At 50.2% G+C, this 17,553-nt stretch overlaps 1 protein-coding gene and 1 long non-coding RNA gene across 3 annotated transcripts in view; both read right to left on the bottom strand.

Moving 5' to 3' along the window:
- GALNT2 (polypeptide N-acetylgalactosaminyltransferase 2) overlaps positions 1–17,553 on the bottom strand; it is a 198,959-nt gene that overhangs the window by 173,107 nt on the left and 8,299 nt on the right. The gene's annotated exons all lie outside the window — the stretch shown is intronic.
- On the bottom strand, positions 13,915–16,985 carry LOC118907288 (uncharacterized). 2 transcript variants are annotated; one of them, XR_008993152.1, is made up of 3 exons: positions 15,940–16,985; positions 15,136–15,854; positions 13,915–14,171 (listed from the first exon to the last, which is right to left on the bottom strand). It is a non-coding gene; the product is annotated as an uncharacterized LOC118907288 (long non-coding RNA). The 2 variants fall into 2 exon arrangements; XR_005022762.2 differs by having other exon boundaries at positions 15,136–16,985.

Raw genomic sequence — 17,553 nt, 5'->3', positions numbered from 1 at the left:
TGGGACTATATTAAGCTGAAAAGCTTCTGTACAGCAAAAGACACCATCAATAGAACAAGAAGGATCCCTACAGTATGGGAGAATATATTTGAAAATGACACATCTGATAAAGGCTTGACGTCCAGAATATATAAGGAGCTCACACGCCTCAACAAACAAAAAACAAATAACCCAATTAAAAAATGGGCAGAGGAACTGAACAGACAGTTCTCCAAAAAAGAAATACAGATGGCCAACAGACACATGAAAAGATGCTCCACATCGCTAATTATCAGAGAAATGCAAATTAAAACTACAATGAGGTGTCACCTCACACCAGTAAGGATGGCTGCCATCCAAAAGACAAACAACAACAAATGTTGGCGAGGCTGTGGAGAAAGGGGAACCCTCCTCCACTGCTGGTGGGAATGTAAGTTAGTTCAACCATTGTGGAAAGCAGTATGGAGGTACATCAAAATGCTCAAAACAGACTTACCATTTGACCCAGGAATTCCACTCCTAGGAATTTACCCTAAGAACGCAGCAATCAAGTTTGAGAAAGACAGATGCACCCCTATGTTTATTGCAGCACTATTTACAATAGCCAAGAATTGGAAGCAACCTAAATGTCCATCAATAGATGAATGGATAAAGAAGATGTGGTACATATACACAATGGAATACTACTCAGCCATAAGAAAAGGGCAAATCCAATCATTTGCAGCAACATGGATGGAGCTGGAGGGTATTATGCTCAGTGAAACAAGTCAAGCGGAGAAAGAGAAATACCAAATGATTTCACTTATCTGTGGAATATAAGAACAAAGGAAAAGCTGAAGGAACAAAACAGCAGCAGAATCACAGAACTCAAGAATGGACTAACAGGTACCAAAGGGAAAGGGACTGGGGAGGATGGGTGGGTAGGGAGGGATAAGGGGGGGAGAAGTAGGGGGGTATTAAGATTAACATGCATGGGGGGGTAGGAGAAAAGGGAGGGCTGTACAACACAGAGAAGGCAAGTAGTGATTCTACAACATTTTGCTATGCTGATGGACAGTGACTGTAAAGGGGTTTATAGGGGAGACCTGGTATAGGGGAGAGCCTAGTAAACATAGTATTTGTCATGTAAGTGTAGATTAGTGATACCAAAAACAAAGAAAAAAAAAAAAAAAAGGGCAGTTCCTGTGTGGTAACCTCCAACGAGTTCTACACAAGGGTATGAAGGGCATATAAAAGTGTAGGCAAAGGGTCTGTTTGTGTTTATACAGAGGATCAAAGCCTAATTGGGCTACCCCGAAAATGAACTAAGATACGATATGAAAAAGAACTTCCAACATCAGCACTCTCTGGAAGACTCATGCCAGAAGATGATCATCAAAAACCCCAACAAAGATCCACGCACTGCTACAGGTGTAGATGCACTCATCCCACCAGTTCCTGGACTTGCCATGGGAATGAGGAAGGAGATATATAAGCTGGCCTGTGCAGACAGTAAAACAACAAATTTGACTGGATCTATACTGTTGGAACTCAACCAAGAATTTGGAGAAGTGCAAATTGTAGCGCTCCAAAGTCTTACAACTACAGACTATTTACTGTTAAAAGAACATAAGGGATGTGAACATTCCCCAGGAATGGGTTGTTTTAATTTGTCTGATTTCTCTCAGACTGTTCAAGTCCAGTTGGACAATATCCACCATGTCATAGATAAGTTTTCACAAATGCCTAAGGTGCCTAAGTGGTTTACTTGGTTTCACTGGAGATGGCTGGTAATTACAGATATGCTTTGGTTATGTAACTATACTCCTATTATGTTAATGTGTGTGCGCAATTTAAGTAGTAGCTTAAAACCTATTCATGCTGAAGTACTCTACAAGAAGATATATCAAAGAAATAATCAATCTTCCCATGTTCTCTTCCGCCTGCTACTTCTATAGCTTTTCTTCTTCCTTCCTAATTACAACCCCTAAATAGAATTCGTGCCTCGTATCAAATTTACCGAGTATCATAATTCTTCCAAGTGGTAAAGATACCTCAAGACAAATGCTGGGCATAGAAGCCACAGGGCATAAATAGGCAAAGAAGTAAAAAGCTAACCTTTTCAAACAATAAGGCTTCCCTCTCACTTACCAACTTCACATTTCCCTGTATGGCCCCGGAAGATGACTGGTTAGCCAGAGACGGGTAAGATTCCTCAAGGGAGGAACAACCTAAGACAGGCACAGTCGCAGGGGGGCCATCAGGTGAGAAATTGGGGATCAACAGAGGTGAGGCTTAGAACCTCACCCCCCCTGTTCTGAGAGAAATCTTCTGCATACGTGGATGTTTTATTGCCCTGGTCTAGCTTGGATTAACACATAGTCTACAGGCACACACCTGATCATCTACATTTGCTCTCTTACAACACTAAACTATGTTTTCTACCTTTATCTTGTATCTACCTACCACTTCAGCATTTTATTAAAAATAATAATAATAAAGAGAGAAATGTGGTATCCACATATAAATCAAGTATAAAAACCAAATGAGTATTCATATTTGAACTGTTTATAGAGTTCATAATGCATGAGCAAAACCGAAAGTTTCTGTGATGATTGCCCTTGTAATGTTCACTATGTAACTTATTCATTATGTAAGAATTTGTTCTCCATGTAAGAACTTGTTTGTTATGCCTCAGAAGATTGGAGACTGACGAAAATTAGGCTTGGGGTGGATTAATGATTGTGCATTGAGCATTGACTCCCCTATACAGAATTTTATTGTCGTTAACAACCATTTGATCAATAAATATGAGAGATGCCCTCACAAAAAAAAAAAAAAAAAAAAAGGACAGACTTCCAATGGTAAAATAAATAAGTAACCAGGATGTAATGTATAGCATAAGGAATATAGTCAAGATATTGTAACAGCTTGGTAGGGTGATAGCTGGAACCTCGAATTATGTATATAAATGTTCTACTACTGTGTTGTACACTTGAAACTAATGTAATGTAATACTGTGCGTCAACTACCCTTCAATAAAAAATAATTATTTAAAAAAAAAAGAAGTGAACACATATAAAGTGCCTGAATGGGCGTAGGGGAGTCAGCGCCCAGGGCCCCTGTTTTTATTCCCTTCTGGAGGGGACACACATAAGCCCACACAACCCACGGGTCTGTGAGCGCCGCCCCAGGGCTCTGTTGCCCGGCTGCCCGAACGGGCCAGGCCCTAGGCCACCGGCTCACCCATCACTCCAGCTCCTCGCCTGCACAGGGACAGAGGCACAATCTGGGGACAAGGACGCCTCGAACAGAAGGGCCAGTTTGTGACCAGTGAAGGCCCAGTGGGTCTTGGCGCCACAGTGGGCAGACCACCACCAACACGGGCTGGCTCCCGTGTCTGCTCTGCGGCAGGGCCTGCGCCTGCGGGCGCTTGAGGTGGGTCCCTGCCCAGCCCACCCACCCTTTACCTCCCTTCCCCCAATTGTCTGCCTCTGTTTATTTCTTTCGATAGCTTTTAGTTTTCCTACATACATCCCTTTAATATAAGCTCCCCAGAAGTTTTGGGAAATCGTGTGTACCTAAACCAAAAGAATAATGCTATTATTGCCCCCATGTAATAAGTGACAACACTAACACTTAGTGAGATTAGGCACCTCCCTCAAGTTTACATGCAAATAAATAGTACAGGGTGGACGCCAGGGCAAGTGTCACGGCTTGCCCTCCGAGCACCATCACACTAGCCCTGAGGATGGGGGGGACATGCAGGCTGCGGGACACACCACTGGTCCCTGAGTCTCACCCCGGACCAGGTCAGGCTACAGAAGGCAGGGTGCGGACAGAGGCCATCCTCTCCTCTCATGGAACGCCTTTACACAACAATGACTGGACACACCTGCTTCAGCCCACCTGTCACGATGTTCAGTGGCCTCTGAAGTCCACTAGATTTCTTATCCAGTGTGAAGGCTAAGGAAATGTTTGGCTCTCCCAAGGAAATGCTTCTAATTTCTAATAAAATGTCCATTTAATTAGAAAATGAGCACTCTGTGACCCACCACGCTTCCTTTGGCAACCAAGATACAATGTGGGGCCCGACTGGAGGCTGGTCCCTTGGGTCAGCGCCTGGACATGCAGGAAAGCACGGGGGTGCAGGAGCCCTGCCCGGCCAGCATCCTGAGGCCCAGGTCCTGCCCCGCGGCAGTGTTAACAACCGCAGCCTGCAAGGTCTGCTGAGGCGTGGGCTCAGCACAGGGAGAGGGTAACAGCTAGCGAGGGTCTGGACCCGCACAGGCAGGGTGGGCTCTCCTGCAGCCTTCCATTCTCCACACCCCGTTTTTCCTCTCCGCCCTATTCCTCCATCCCTGCCTGCCACAAATTACTGGGCCTTAGATGCTTAAGCTCTTGTTTTAATGTATCATGCTTTCCCTTATATACTCCTCAAGTTTTTAGAAGCATACATGGCTTAAATACTTAAATGCAACTGCCATCATCCAGAAGTTGAAGAAAATTTCAGAGTTGTCCCTTAAAAGACACAGAATTTGGAGATAAGGTCAGAAAATGTCACCCTCCAAAAATAAAGCCAAAATGAGCCAGCAGAGTGAAAGACACCCGCCATCTGTGGCAATCCTTCCAAAATAACGTAACTGATGAGAAAAGAGTATGTCTCAAATCTCACTGAAGAGTCTAAATAAAATCTCATCAGAAGATGAGCAAGAAAAATCTGAGGAACGTACGCTAAGGTGTAATCTAATTAAGTACAGTAAGTCTCAGGAAAGAGTTCTGCTGAGTACTAGAGAACGCTGAAAAGAACGCCAGAGGTAGCAGCCAGGATTCAACCAGAATTCAGACACTACACATGGGTTTTGAGCAGAGAGGCCTTAATGTAAATTGTCGACTAAGTAAAAGGCTGTTTACTAGGTAACTGAAAAGCATAAAGCAGAGGCTACGGTATCGGGGCAGCCACCACAAGAGGTAGCCAGTGTCCCCAGACTGAGGGGCACAGGGAAGCAGACCGAATGCCAGGACCTTGCTACCTCGGTGGCAGGGGCTGGTGCTGGGCTCTGCAAGGCGGGTGGGCGATGAGGCTGCTTCTCCCGTTGCTTGGAAAGCTGCCACCTGGATTCAAGGTCTGCGGCCAGCTGCTCTCATGAACAGGAAACCAGGAGGGACCAGGTCCCTCTTCCTGGTCCCTGGGGCACCCCGTCGGGAGCAGCTGGCCAGTCGGGAATGTGTGTAGCCATAGCTGGGCATCACAGGGCAGGCTGGAAGAGTTTGGAGCTGAGACAGTAATTTTTAATTTATTTTTTAATAAACTGCACACTGCGTTTTCTGAACTAGTCTCCATCACTAGGATAAGAGGACATTCACTCTGTACACAGACACATCCCCAGAAGGGTGACGGCCAATTCATCAGGCGTCCGTGATGGGAGGGACATCAGCACGCCTAGCACCCAGCAGCCCACCGGGCAGCGCTGCAGCTTCCGGAGCCCCCACGCCCCCACACCACTCCTCACGGAAGCACCTTCTCACCACCAATTAATGAACCTTTCATTCTTACTTACAAACACTTTACAATTCTGGTCCATGGAAACCCCAATCTTTGACAACTTCTGAGGAGAAGTGATAGGAGTTTCCAGTCTCTGAGACCCAGAGGGAGGCCCCCCGCCCCGGGGACCTGGCTCTCTGAACTCCAGGTGAAGCATGCGGGGGCTGCTCTCGTTTTAACCACATGTGACTTACACACTGGCGATTTCATCAGGTCTTTTGAAGGAAATAATCATGTAAGTGTCAGCCATTTCTATAAATGCTTCACACACACACACACACACTGTGCAGAAGAAAACAGACACAGAACTTCAACGTGCTCCTGACACACCTCGGAGCACTCCTCAGTTCCGGCCAGTGTGCCCTCCATTAGATGGGGCGGCAACGGCCCGGGAACTTCGGGGACCCCAGAAGTGCCAGCTCTCCACCCACCCCCTCCCCACACTGCCTCAGCAGGCAAACCAACCCTGCCCAATAGCTTGTGACCACGCAGAAGGTCCTCTGCCTCAACTCAGACGCGTGCACAGTGCTGTGCAGGGGGCAGCCGAGCAGTGTGTGGGACACTCAGCGTCACCCACCAGTCCGGGTCAGGCTGGAAGGGACAGCCTTGTTTATTTCCACCTCTAATCATGAAAAGTTCTCCACACTTCCAGTCAGTTGGTACATGACCCAGGATGGGTTGTCTGGAGTGATTTCTCCTTGAGATTTACACCCACATGATCACTGATACTCATATATGGGGTCAAACCTCCTCTGTCTCAAAACAACAAAAACCACCACCAAACCCCAGATTATAATAATAGGGAAAAATAAAATCTATGGCTGACTACTGAATGCCCCACTCCCTGTATTCATTCAGTCCAGAGCCTGTAAGAAAAATTGTATTTTCCTTGAGCTCTAACCTGTCATTTTGATATATGCTGTTCATTATTTTCACTGTAACCAGTGAGATTCTTGGAGCTCCCAGAATAACTGCTTATGACTAAGAGCATCATTCAGTAACCCACTAGGCACTCCATTTATGTGCCCATCAATACGCAACTCTGCATATAAAAGCAAGTACCCAAGTCGTGTAAAAGAGAAAACCACAGAACAAACATACGTGCAAGGGTTCCATGATTTTCATCAGCAGTCACTGCCGAAAGCTGGAAATGCTTGAGTTCTTCCAGACTGTTTTCAAACCCAACCGCATGAGAATCATTCAGGGGAGTTTCTTCTAAGACACCCTTTAGCCCAAGAACCCGACATTCTGATTTGATTGGTCTGGGGTAGGTCCTAGGCATCTGCAGTTCTTAAATCTTACTAGGCGTTCCTGACATGTGGCCGAACTGAAAACCACCAGGCTGCGGCCGGGGGCAGGGGGTGGGGGTCGTAGGCATGAAAGGTGCAGGCGGCAGGGAGGGGGGAGAGAGAGAAGATCCAGCAGAGAAAGTCTGAGCCGCTGCAGCTGTTGAAACTTCATTTTAATGCAATAATTGAAGTACAATCAACAGGCAAATTCCTTCAGCCTGAATGTATTTCATTTGTGAAATCCTGTACTTAGAGCTGGTCACCAGACGAGGCAGCTCTTAAAATACGGACACTAAGCATGCCCTGACAGGCCCTGTCCCCTCTCTCCTGGGACAGTCCGTGCCAGACCCTGGTGCAGTGCCTGCTGCATGAAAGAAGGGTAACGAGGCCCGCTCCCAGCTAGGACTCTCACGCCCACCTCTCCAGGCACCTGCCCAGGTGAAATACATCTCTCACTGGGATGGAAGAAAAGCACACACACCTTCCCAAAATACCTTTGTGTTTCTGGTGAAATGACCTTTATGCACCTTTTTGGCCAGGAAAAAGGAAAGAGATGGGAGTGCATGCATGTGTGTGTGTGTGCATGTGCAGACTGCTACGTGTGTCTACAGCTACAGAAGAAAAGGACTTCCAGCTGAATTAAGAACACACACACCCACACACACGCATGCACGCACGCACGCATGTACGCGCGCTACTAAGCACCTTCTATCTGAAGACCTGGGCACAAGGTTATAGTAAGAGCTCCACAGGCAGCATTTAACCGTTGTAACAGCTCCACAAGGTCCGCCCTGTTACCATCCCCACGTCACAGAGGCGGTGCTGGGGACTTAGGAAGCTGCGGGTCCGAGGGCACAAAGTGCTAAGTGGGCGATGACTGTGAAGCCCAAGCATGCTGTGCCGCCTCCCTGCGGTGCACCTTCAGCATTCACAATGCACGGCAGACACACAGCTCGGTAGAGGTGCTGTGCCCTGAACATGTTTTATTAATGACAATTTATTAACTGCTCCAAGAGATCCAACCCAGGAGATTCGGTCAGCAACTGAACCCTCAGTTCTGCACAAGGTAAGTCCTGTGCAGGGGTGACACGGAGGGGGAAAAAGGGATGTAAATTCCCTTACACACAGAGAACTCATGTTACAGCTGTCTTCCTGCTCGGCCAATAAGAACATCCCCAAAAACATGTAGAAGAGGGAAAGCTCCTGGCTCCAGACAGGGGGCCAGTAGTACTGGAGGAAATTCTCTCCAAGGCCTGCCTCCTACGCTGTTCTCGCCTCTTCGCTTGACTTCAGCGTTTTCCCAGCTCCCACTCACCACTAACGTGCTGGTGGAATTTCTAGGCGGGGCTCTGCTAGTTCTTAGAAGCTGGACTAGCACGTCTCAGCGCGGAACAGACACCATGCTGGACTGCTGATCACCACCATCTCCTCTCCCTAGATCGCTGCTCAGAGGACCCCAGATGCCATCCAGGGCGCAGACTCTTCTGCACCTCCTGACTCTGTGCAGAACTGCAGGCATGACTGACGCAGTGCTATGGATAAAATGGGAGTTCCTATGGCCAGGATTCTCACCTGGCCCTGGTTGACTAGCCCACTGCACACCTGTGGGCAATTTGACTCTATAAAAACAGCTCCACCCAGTGCTCTGGGCACGACACATGGTGGCAGGGCTGCAAGGCTGCAGGAGAGCAGAGCAGAGGCTGGAGCGATGGCAGGGCTGAAGACAGAGGCCCAGAGGAGAGCTGTGTGGACAGAGGGGCCCAGAGGCAGAGACTGGCTTGCTGCATGCAGACTCGCTCTGAGTGAACGGGATTTTAGTGACTGACCTGCCACCGTGGAAATAAAGTTGGGTATAACCCTTTCACCCCCAAGAATGTTTTGCTGTCATTTTCTTTGGTCACACTGAATCCATAGCGAACTTGCCTGGAGCTGAAACCCACTGGCAAGACAAGTGCCCCCGCCTGCACACCAAGAGCACCAGTCCTGGAACAGAATCCCACCACAGTCCTGTCTACTCCTCAAGGATGGAGAGGGCGCTCTCCTGTCGTCGGCACCTTTCTGACGGCACCTGAGCTTCTTCACCTGGCGGGTCGGCTTCAAACCCTTTACAGTTGCTCGAGGTGCTCCGACAGATGCTACCGAAGAGCTTGCCCCCTGTAGCACGCGGTGGCACTGACTGTGGGTCAGCACGAGTGGGACCAGACTGTGCGCCTCCCCCTGTGGGCCCCAGGCATTGGGGCCCTCCACCACAAACACAAACCCACCTCCATCCTACCTGTACTACATCCTGAGCCTCCAACTCTATCCCAGAGGTCAGCAGCTTATGACTGGCTTGTCCTTGTAAGGTCACTGAAGACACGGAGCATCAGAGTAGCCAGTCAATGGGAGGCAATGAATAAAAGAACATCAGACACCTAGTCCCGAGCCCAGCAGGCAGACTGATTGGAGACGGTCTAAACCCGGGTGTTACCTACAGATCACCACCTGAACGCAGCACTGTTTCGTGACAATGAGCTGGTGGAAGGAGGGGCAGTAATGAAATGCTCTTTCCTGAACACAGCTGAAGGAACTCGCCTGCTTGGAGACAACTCTGGGTTCTTTCGCTCCTCCGTTCCCTCTCCTGTCCCTCAGAGTCCCCACGCGGCCTCCCTCCACTCCTCACACGAGGCGTGGTGGCGCCTCTGCCAGTTCAGACGCAGGGATTTAGTAGTTTCACTTGCCAGCAGTGCTGGGGCTGCTGGGCCACAACAGCAGTGCAGCGTTTCTGGAGGAAAAGGTGGACACTTCCCTTCTCTCTGAGTCCAGGCTCACTCCGCACTGGGGGAAGGGCCAGGTTCGCACCCAGAAGGACGTGACTCCTTACCTGGACCGCCTCTGCCAGACCACAGCTGCCACAGACTGGAGACGCAGCACAAAGAAGGGTAAAATGACTTTCTGCCCCGAGGCTAAGCACCCTGCAGGCGAGAAGCCCAGAGGAGGGGCAGCAGGCGCTGGTCCAGGAGCGGCGGCCCTCCCCTCCCCTAAGGCCAGGCCCCCAGCCAGTCTCACCACTGTGACCCAGCAGACGGGGCCGCATCTCCCTCACCAGCATCATGCATGGGGCGCCAACCGCGCGCAGGGGCTGAGCCACACCCAGGGGACACAAGGACACGCACCAGTGAACTCCTAAATGCTTCCCGAGCCCCCACCACCTTTGGGCCTCAAGTTGCCCTCGTCCGCCATGCTTCCATTCACTGATCCGAGCACAGCACGTCCACACATGCTTCCGTTCTCCCCCACAGCCTCCCTCAGACCCAGCGCCCCATGGCCACCAGCGAGCCTCTGTGAGAGAAGGCGAGTAGCTAAGCATGCGCCAGCCCTCAAGATGTGCTCCACTTGGGTTGCAAGTGACCAATAAAAACCGCAGGGTGCTCAGCAGGCTAGGGAGACCTAGGTGTCAACGCGGTGGGGGACCCAGGACCCGGGAGATGCAGACCTCGCCCCACAGGCACACGGGGCTGGTGGGACACAGCTCGGCCCACCCTCGGCTCGGGTTCCTCTCCTCAGGGGCTCAGGCACCAGCTCCCTCTGCCCACACACGGGGCTGGGGGTGGGCAGCAGAGCCCCTCCCGGGGAAAGGGCAAGGAGATGTGCACAGGGAAATGGGGCACCTTCAGACACATGCCATCACAGCGGGTCCCGACCGCTCTGGAGACGCTGAGCGGAACTGCAGCACCCACACTGCTAGGGCCCTGGAGAGCCACGTGCTGGCCACCTCCTGTCCTCTCTGGGCACCACGTAGCGGCTCTTTTGAAGGAGAGGCCAGTGCCTTAGAATGGGGGTTTCAAATCATGGAACATTTCACCATGCTGCATGCATCAGAGGGGTGCAGGGACCTTTAAAGGTCATCTCTTAGGCCTGGCTCCCTGGCCCCACCACTCCAGCTGCCTAATCAGCACTTAGACGTGTACGTTCTGTGCATATGACTTCCTGGGCAGCAGCTAGGGCAAGGGCTAGGTTTCTATGCTTTGCCCCCTATTTCTGTGTGTGCAGACCTCTGAAAGTAGGACTCTCCTCGGAGCTGTGACATGCCCTTCCTGGAGTAATAAATGATGCAGAAAATATGGAAGGTACCTGAGCCAGCCTTTCCCCCAGCTCAGCACTGTGAGGGTGACAGGGCCCTGGGGGTGCTCACAGGGTGGGCCACCCTGGAGGCCTGGGAGGACATGACAAGCTCGAATGTCTGGGGAGCTGTAAAGGCAGGACTTGAAGCCAGATACCCATGAAATTGCCATCCCATCAGCCACTCCAGCGTCCTACTAATCCACGAGGCCCACTTTGCTCTCTGTACCCCTGGGAACATGCACCACACCCTGAACACTTACGGGATCTTAAAAAATGTAACTCAGACATTTAGACACCTCTAGCCTCACTCAGAGCCGAAGCTTCGCCTTAACCAAAAGCAGGGAGCTTCAAGGGTCCACAGCAGTGCCGCGTGGCCCAGGAGAGGGGGCGATCACAGAGGGAGGGAGGCTTCCCTCCAGCGGGGCTGCACACCTGCTTGACGGCCCCAGTCCAATCGGTCACACTGTGATGTGACCATCCACCTGGGGTCTGCTTCATGCAGTCCCCTTCTCCGGTAGAGAAGCCCAGGATCAGCCCCAGAAGCACCTGTGGGGCAGGAGAGTGGGTACATGTACCAGTGAAAATAAAAGCCCTCACGGACTGTATTGGCGTTACCCCAGCACCTCAGCCATTCCCACTGACCCCTTCTAACACATGGGGACGCAGAGGCCAACCAGCAGACATGGCAGGATTTGAACTCGGGTCTGACGTCATGACCAGGCTCTCTGAATCACCACAACCAGACATCTGGGCTTTTAGATGTGTTATTCCTCTTGAAATGATCATGCAGTGTATCCATTAACCTGCAATCTCGTTCTGAGCCGTCTTGATCAGAGGCATTGGGCAAACCACACAGACACCGTCCTTACTGACAGGGCTGGTCCTCAGCCCTCGCTGGGGGGCTTCGCTACATTACCACAACTGTTAATGTGTCTCCCACCTGTCACTCACATACAGTTTCAAAAGCAAACCAGAAACTGAGCTAATGAAACTGAAAGAACGTTTACTAATTAAAACCTTGTGGAGAAGCTTTCAAATAACACGCTATATTCAGATAACAGCTCAAGATGTTGAAAAAACCAACTGCCGATTAGAGTTTAAAAATTAATTATATAGTGGCATAGTTAAAAGCCACATCCTGGTATGATTTCGAAGACAAGAGATTAGGGGACAAAATTGGGAACTAACTTGGTGGCACCCACTCTGGGAGAGAGGGTCCTGGCCTGCGGCGCCCCGCCTCCTCCCAAAGCAGCCCCAGGGTCCTCTCTGTGCTCCCACTGCTGTGGGGGGGCCCTGAACAGCCCCCCTACTTTGGGCTCAGCTTCCTCACTAACATGGGAGCGAGGGGGTTGCAGGCAGGAGTCCCTCTGGCCCCATTCTCTTTCCAAGGAGGCGGTGCTTTCTGGTGCCTGAACACGGCAGAGGGACGCTGGTTCCAGCAGGCACAGGAGACCCAGACTTGGGAAGGCTGGCCATGCAGAACAGTCTCCCCCTGACTCAGAGTGCCAGTGCCTCCCTCTCTGACACACGAGAGTTCAGCCCAGCCCAGCAGCTGGCACTCACTCTGCATGGACCAGGACTGTTCTGATCTGTTTCTACACTGAACGACCCGACAGGACAGGTAGATGAGTAGACCGAGGCTCAGAGGGATTAGGTCACTTGCCTGAGTTTACACAGCTGAGTGCGAAAGTCAGAATTCAAACCCGGGTGGTGGTTCCTGTGCTACGCATACCCTGAGCCACGTCACCTACTATGAGCGATCACCCTGGGGTCTTCCTGGCAGAGCCAGGGACACACAGATGGTTTCCAAACGTCCCAATGTGAAGTTACTGGGCTGCCCTGGCCCCCTCTGGGACTCTGTCCCCAGCCCAGCATCAGCACGTAGGTGACCAGACAGACAGCTGTGACTGGAAATCACCCAGGTCATCAGGACTGAAATCTCTGCAGGCAGCTCAGACCCTGCACACACACCTGCCTTCCACAGATGTTTCCCCCTCTCTGCAGAAACCTTAAACAAAAACTCATGGTGCTGATGAGAGCTTTGCTCTAAAACACCTATGGCACCGCTGGTAAGGACGCCCACGCTCTCTGACGCTGGAGAAACTAGACTTACGATCAGAAATACCCTCTGTGGCCAGCAGGGGCAAAATGCCACCACACGCTTTTCAATGGTTAGAGAGAAAAACCCGTTAAATGAAAAACCATGTCTTAAGTACAAACACTACTGCAAAAATGACTTCTGCCAAGTCAGATTTATACCCAGAGATAAGGGATACTTTACCTACATTCCTTTTCTCTTGAAAACAAAGAGACTCAACTCGCTTCTTCCAAGGCACATGTTTAGTCATGCACATTATTTCTTGATGCCTACTGGCATGTGGGCTTGCAAATCACCAAAGCACAGGAAGAGGAGGAGCTTCAGCCACCTGTGCCCAGAGATATTCCACCTGAGGCCCCACTGCCCCTGGGAGCCCGTGTATGAGGCTTGGATGGCCACGGCTATGCTCCCTTTGTGACGCCAGCCTCTGGCCTGGAGTTCTGACCACAAAAGATCCCGGACGATTCCCCCTCCCTGCTCACTGTCTGCCTCGGCACAATAGCAATTTGCAATGACAAAGGTTAGGGAGATGATCCCCTGCCCAGTGATCAGCACCTTCCAGGCCTGAGGTTGCAGCTCTGCATAAAAGAGAGGCGAGCCTGCCATTTGTGAGTTGCTGATAACCAGGGACTACAGCTTGCAGACCAGGAGAGCCGCAGCTGATTTTCTCCAAAGCCATTTTTCAGGTAGTGGGGGGAACACTACAATTCTAGCCCCAACTTTGCTAGGGCATGGTCTGTGGGGCAAGTTAATGACTTTGGGGTCCACTGGAGATGGTATGTGTGAATGCAGGAAGAAAACCGGTTCTTGACATTCTTCCAGGCATGCTAAAATGAAAGATAAATGAACAACAGTGCTAAAGTGTTGCAGGCATCTCAGCGACATGGCTGATATAAATTTAAAGTATCAGGAATTACAACTTACAGAAAATATGCAGTATCATATATTTGTCAAAAATCTCTCATTTACAAATACAGTGTAAAATATGAGCCTTTTGCAGTAATATCCTGTTGGGGAAACAATAATATAATATTTATTAAAGGCCTCTGACTCTGACTTCCCAGGTCGTCCACAGCTCCTAACGGATCATTTATGACAGCAAGCAAAACTGCAGGGGATGAGGGAGAGTCTGGCTGACAGGCCGAACGCAAAGACATGTCTTCTGCCCTCCAGGCGCCTGTCAAATGAGACGGGCATAGTCAACACAAGAAAACATCTACACCAAACTCTGGTGGATGATGAGATCTCAGGGCCACCAAGCAGAGGTAAGCAATCTCAGACCACCCAGACTGATATTCTACAGCCGAAACTTCCACCAAAACTAGCAATTTCCCAAGAATTCACATAATTCTTATAGAAGAAATGCTACCAAATGCAAGAATATTTTCCTGGTGATACAGCTGATAATTCAGGATTCTCTGAAGCATCCTTTGAAAAGAATCATCACTGGATTATTCCTAATTATAGAAGACATACATGGCTGATGCCCATCTTTACTGACTGCAATACTGTGATCTATAATATACTTACCATATGTTTTGTTTTTGTCTGGGTCACAGCCCTCTAAACCCTTGGACTTGCCAGAGCAGTGGGAGCGACAGGAGTGTCTTTTCTTTGATACCTGGTCTCTTGCTCTCAGTTCCTGAAATGGCTTTGGAGCCTAGACGGTGAAACGGCATAACATGTCCCTTTCAGCCACAGCTGGGTCTATGTTACTGAGGTGCCTTCTGGAAAGCATGGAGGGGTGGGGGCTGCTTGCCGGGGAGCCGACCATGCGGAGAGGGGGTTGGAACTTGTGGTCCCTCCCCCCGACTTCTGGGAGGTATAAGGGTTGGAGGCTGACTCAATCACCAATGGGCAATGGCTTCATCACACACGTCTACATGATGAAGTTTCCATAAACACCCAAAGGTGGGGGTTTCCGAGGGCTTCCAGATCGGAGAATCTGAACAGTTCCACGTTCCACTATGCTGGGCCACAGGGACAGAAGCTTCTTTGCTCAGGACCTGGCCCTACGCTCTCTCTTCATATCCTTTAACATCCTTTGTAATAAATCAGTAATTTAGTAAGTAAATGGGTTTCCTGAGATCTGTGAGCTGCTCTAGCAAATGAATCGATCCCAAGGAGGGGGTGGTGAGCACCTGTGACTTTCAGCCAGTCAGTCAGAAGCTCAGGTTACGCTGGCCCAGCAGCTGGCACCTGCAGCCCAGGGAAGTCGCGTGAGACTGAGCCCTTATCCCGTGGGATCTGAAGCCAATTCCAGGCAGTACCAAATCAGGTTGAACTGTAGGACATGCAGCTGGTGAGGGGGCTTGGCATGGTGCTACAGGGAAAATCCCCAACACTCACACATCGGAAACTGGGAGCAGAAACCTTTTACTGACCCCATCACAAAGCATTACAGTTGCTTTTTAAAAAATGTTAGTTTTCAGCTGGTTTGCTAATTTAAGCTATATACATCTATAAACTTCTTTTTAAATTATTTCAATGAAATTTTCAAAATTATACAAAAATAAAATAGTATGACAAAGCCCAGGTACCCATCAGTCAAATTCAATAACAAATTTGGCCCATCTTGTTACCTCATAATTTTCTAGCAGACATGATATCACCCCGTCCATAAATGCATCTATGATCAATCAGGATTTTCAAAAAACACAACCCAATGCCATTACTGCCACAAATAAAATTAATAATGATTCCTCAAATTTCATCTTCTATCCAGTCCCTATTCAACTTACTCCTCTTTAAAATAAAAAAAAAGTCTTTCTTTAGTTGGTTTGTTCAGTGACCCTGAGCTCTGTGAAGGGAAAGGGAGTACTGGCTCACTTCTGCAGATACCAGCACCCAGCAGGGTAACCTGTAGACAGAAAATGCTCATAAATGTTTCTGAATGGGTTCGGGTCCGTCAGATCCATCTCTCAAAAACAGAAAACAGGAAGCACCTCTGTTTGCATGGACTCTGGGAACTGGAAGTGAACAGAAGCAGACGCACATGTTCCTGCAAGGGCTACCACTATCACTCATCACGGGCAGGCGGCCAGGAGGTGAGTCCTCACGGAGGCGAGCAATCCAACACACAGAAAGACAAAGACCATGGCTCACCAATTCTAAGGTGCACTTTTTTTCCCACCGTTTAACATGAAATTTGGGGTGTACCCCATGACAAATGGCATCTTATGATGCCACGGGCGAGGCAGGGACCATGACGCGCCCACCATTAGCCAGAACACGCTCACACATACAACACACTAGCAGCAAAGGCTGCGGGATGCTCATCGGCGGTTTGGGAGAACATCCCAGAAACAAAGAGAGGGCACTCCCAGTACCCAGAAACCAATCGGGTGGGACAGAGATAGGTGGCAAGCTGGGGAGTCAGGAGAACTTCCCAGGCAAGTCAAAGGCTGGCAAACCACACAGCTGCCATGCTGCCACAGAAGAGCCCAGAACCAAAGGCTCTTGGTACCTTCACGGATGTTTATTAGGAAATGCGGCTTCACCAGAGGCTGACGCTGAAGAAAACAGGCACAGACATCCCCGACACAGAAAGTAAACTGAGAAAGTTCTAGGAGCACCTTAGCCAACGTACTTCACAGCCATTCTCCCTGTTTATCTAGGCACAAGAGCGGTATGTGGAAAACTCGGAGTCTAATCAAGTCTAAAAGAGTTCTTTAAATAGGTAGAAATAAAAATATTAACTGATAAACCGCTATCTCACAATTCAATGGACAGTGTTTTTCTTTCCTAGTGGCTCATAAAGCAACGACTTTACAAATAATGGCCTCTTAGATGTGATGAAAAGAGGTATGTGAGCACCAAAATCAATCAGTGATCATCAAAAGCGACCCAGGAAAAGGCTAAGCACGTGAGCCTACGAGGGTGCAGCGGAAGGCACGAGCAGTAGGCGGGGAGGGCGGGGCAGGAGAGTGCCTCGTGCAGAGATCACGGAGCAAGAAGCCCCCAGGCAGGCCTGGGGGAAAGCCCCTGCGGCGGGGAGGACCCAGACACGGACACCTGGAAGCTTCCCACGCTGGGCCAGCCAGCTGTGGGCCAGGGCAGCTGCAGGATTCCCCACGCAGGAGCCGCGCCCCTCCCCGACCCGAGGGCACAGCGCTCACCTGCAGGCCTCTCCAAAGCGCAGGCCTCCTGTCTCCAGGAGCCCCCAGGAGCCCCTCGAGGTCTCCGGGTGACTCGGCTGGGAAGAAAGGCCCCTTGGTGCGAAGTGTGTCAGCTCTCCAGGGCAGCACTCCAGGGGAAAGAGAGCCCACCCTGGCCTGGCCTCTGAAGCAGAGACGGAGCCCACACTCGACAGCTGTTCTTGAGCCTGAAGGTCTTCAGAATTGCTTTTTCTTGGCTGCTGTGTAAATGCTGCAGTTGTTTCACCTGGAACACACTGGGGGCATGGTGCATGACCCATAAACACCTAATGACCCCTCGTAAATGCCAACAGCCTCCATGAAAAACAGCTGGATGCTCACTTGAGGACCTGCCGTTTCCCACCCTCCCAGCTCCCTAAAACCGCTGTGGGCAGCGAGATCACAGGTCCATTTAGTTCTCCA

The sequence above is a fragment of the Manis pentadactyla genome, chromosome 12 (assembly GCF_030020395.1).
Source record: "Manis pentadactyla isolate mManPen7 chromosome 12, mManPen7.hap1, whole genome shotgun sequence".
NCBI classification, from domain to species: domain Eukaryota; kingdom Metazoa; phylum Chordata; class Mammalia; order Pholidota; family Manidae; genus Manis; species Manis pentadactyla.
This window is presented reverse-complemented; position numbering and strand designations above follow the sequence as displayed.